The sequence below is a fragment of the Nelumbo lutea genome, chromosome 6, assembly GCF_056320005.1.
Source record: "Nelumbo lutea isolate HS-2025 chromosome 6, American lotus-T2T, whole genome shotgun sequence".
Taxonomy (NCBI): domain Eukaryota; kingdom Viridiplantae; phylum Streptophyta; class Magnoliopsida; order Proteales; family Nelumbonaceae; genus Nelumbo; species Nelumbo lutea.
In genome coordinates, this window is record NC_142689.1 from 67,761,468 (window position 1) to 67,764,969 (window position 3,502).

The 3,502-nt window shown below is 39.5% G+C and overlaps 1 long non-coding RNA gene across 1 annotated transcript; it reads right to left on the reverse strand.

The window, feature by feature from the left end:
• Positions 1 to 375: 375 nt before the first annotated feature.
• Positions 376 to 2,736, reverse strand: LOC148849412 (uncharacterized). The gene is made up of 2 exons (XR_016101274.1): positions 964 to 2,736; positions 376 to 670 (listed from the first exon to the last, which is right to left on the reverse strand). It is a non-coding gene; the product is annotated as an uncharacterized LOC148849412 (long non-coding RNA).
• Between the last annotated feature and the right edge of the window lie 766 nt (positions 2,737 to 3,502).

The following is a 3,502-nucleotide window of genomic DNA, read 5'->3' on the forward strand; positions in this document are numbered from 1 at the left end:
ATTTAAATCCATATCTTCTTAAGGCTGCATTTGTTTTCAGTGTGAACTCCACCTATGGAGTTCAACACCAATGGGTTTAAAATTTAGTGAACCGTTGGAACTTTTCTAAATGTGATAATCGGTGTAAAAGTACTCCATAAAATCGATGTAAATAATACATCGATTATCAATGTAGAACTCAACCGAGGGGGAAAACCTTACAATGAAAACAAATGCGAACCAGCAGTGGAGTTTTACGTCTATTCGCATTTACACCAAAAACAAACTCATTCTAAATAATTTCTTACTACTTCTACCCATGTCCTTTTTGGCCTACCCCAAGCTCTTCTAGCCCCTTAATGTGTAACAAATCACTTTTTCTAACTAGAGCAGTAACAGAAAATGGGGGACTATATTAACATGTCAAGAGAATGGAGGACCAACAGAAAATGAATTAAGAATAACCAAATTTTACTTAAGCCACTTTCTGCTCTTTTTACATGCAAACAGTGTGAAAGAGGAAGCAGGAGAGTAAAGGAAAAGGCACTGCAACCGCTTCCAATTGAAATTGGTGATTCAGAAATGTATGCCCATGCTGTGCTTGGTTTCCAGATAGTGTTCTGCCATCAACATTGCCATGACTATGAGTTGCTTCTGTTTCAATGTCTTGAGTGGAATTTGAACTATTCGACTGCAGACCATGACAATCATCACTACAATTTGGATATCTACATGAAAACAATTGCTCCAGAAAACAGACAATTACTCACAGGTGTATTGGATGGTATATTGTTAGGCTCACCAGGATTCTGATTCCCAATTCCAACGGAATTCAGAACTGGCCCAACAATATAAAGTAAAAACAACATTAAAATCAAGAAATTTGGTCATTTATACTGATGAGGATAATCCCATCAATAATATCTAGCAAAATTGCAGCTCAAACACAGGAATTTCACTGACAAAAAGAACCACTAATCACACCTGAGTGAGATCAATCAGGAACAATGACTTCACCTTGATCCCCAACATTTAAGGTTTCAAGAACAACAGTGTGAAACTTGGATAACCCTGTTATGTGGAGCACCAACATTACCATCATTTCCTATCAAATAACATAAAGATTACCATGAAACTGGCCTATTTAGGTCTTAAAATAATTTAATCGCATTCAAAGATAAGATGAATAACCAATGAAATCCAACACAAACTCAGAAGCAAATTGAATCACAATATATTTATGGGTAAATTACACGGACCCCCCTGTACTATGGGGTCAGTGACAAAGACCCCCTGCACTTTTTTTTTTGCAACAAAGGCCCCCCTGAATTTTGGCCATTAGACAAAGACCCCCTCCATTAGTGTTTCTCAATTAACATCGAAAAAGATTCTGATTTTACTGTTTAAAGTTTTCTAAATGCCTAAACTACCCTTTCTAATTTATTTTAGTTTTTTCTCCTTTTTTGATATTATCTCCATCCCATTTACTTTGCACAAACTACCCTCTTCTCTCTCTCTGGTCTAAACTCTAAGTACAGAGAAAGAAAACGAAGAATAGTAACAGAGAGCTTCTGAAGGGGGTCCCTCTGATGGCTGTGATGGCAAAGTTGAAGAACAAGCAGAAGCTCTCTTACATATCGGTCCCATCCAAGATAATCCACCTCTGTTATCTTCATCTCTCCAGTCTCTTCTCTCTCCCAAAAAGTTCTCCAGGAATGCCAACTGGTTTTTCAACACCTCGAGGAGGCCAAGATTTTGGCTTTCGGTTCATGTTAAGGTTGTGCTGGACGGTTGTGCCGGCAAAGCCATCACCACTAGAACCTCCACCTCTGAGATTGAAGAAGCCTCCTCGGTGATTGAAATCCTCCTGGTTTTGCCTTCCAGAGCAACTCTGTTCACTACTTTCATTCCCCGTGTTCTGGAACTGCAATCAAATCATTGCATAAAGAACTGAGTGTATTTGGCGATCAACATCAGTAAGTCTTAATAGAAGGCTTGAGCAGTTAATGCGTTCTTCACAACTCACTAAGCAAGTGTACAATTCTTGAAGAATGGGTGGTTCAGTTCAGCATGATTGCAACGATGAACTGATCTTGTTCAGTCCCAAGGGCCAAGGCTACTGAAAACAGTCCAATATTGAGTGATGAAAAGATAGAACAGAACCAAAAAGTTTTGAGTAGTATCAGTTGATTTAGGAAAGAAGTGAGAACAACCTAAATCAAACTATTCTGGCCTTGAGCACAGATGAAACCAACGACAAAGAGATCAGACCATGGTAGCATGGACTGTCTTGCCTTCAGCAAAGAGATCAGACACGAGACCTGATGTTTAAATAACAACCCTAATTCTGGTTGCATGTTGGTGCTGAGATTCATGAAGACAAGGCTTCCTAACATTTATTGGTTTCTTTTCCAGCTCAACCTTAGCTCGTGATTGTCTTCGTCTCAGAATTCCATGATACTGCTTTGTGTTCACATAAACAGGCTTCCTAGCTAGAATACAGTGATGGTGCCCTGCATAACACTGATGTTACCTATAGCCTGCAGATCTGGGCAATACGACCACACCCACAGACACCTTCATCCTCTAAATATCACAAGAACTTGTGGCTGTGGTGAACGGATCGTTATGATTAAAGTTACTATTGGGCCAATTAGGTTTTAAGAGAGAAGAGCAAAAAAAAAGAAAATTTAAAAAGTTTAATGGGTATTTTGGTAATTTAACACCTTCCGTTACCCAACTTAACGGCCAAGGGGGCATTTGTCTTAATATAAAAGTTCAGGGGGCCTTTGTCGCAAAAAAGTGCAGGGGTGTCTTTGTCACTGACCCCATAGTACAGGGGGGTCCGTGTAATTTACCCTATATTATTTTCGTTGACCATTATTCATATTGGTTTCTCCAGATCCTGTTCCAGGTGAAGGCTGTGACTGAGCTGGCTGTCTTGCAACTAAATGCAGTGTACTTCCATCCTCCACGTCTAGGTATAATCAAGGAATACCATGTAGAATAGTAAAAGAACGTATCTAGAGAGTTTAGACACATCCAAGTAAACCAGACTAGCACATCTATAAAGATTGAATGACCTAAAACTAGCAGGAGGGCTGGTTTCTCCAGATCCTGTTCCAGGTGAAGGCTGTGACTGAGCTGGCTGTCTTGCAACTAAATGCAGTGTACTTCCATCCTCCACGTCTAGGTATAATCAAGGAATACCATGTAGAATAGTAAAAGAACGTATCTAGAGAGTTTAGACACATCCAAGTAAACCAGACTAGCACATCTATACAGATTGAATGACCTAAAACTAGCAGGAGGGCTGGAATCCCAACTGAAATAGAAGATCAATATGACAAAACTATTTTTTAGATGTATCCCCCCCCCCACCCAAAAAAAAAAAAAAAAAAAAAAAACTACATTTGTGGACAAGCACTTGCTTCCAGCCACATGGTTGATAACATGGTCGATCCAAAAAGGCAACCCCATTGGCCATACCAGTGTTGTCAGATCCAGATTGGACATAAAACCA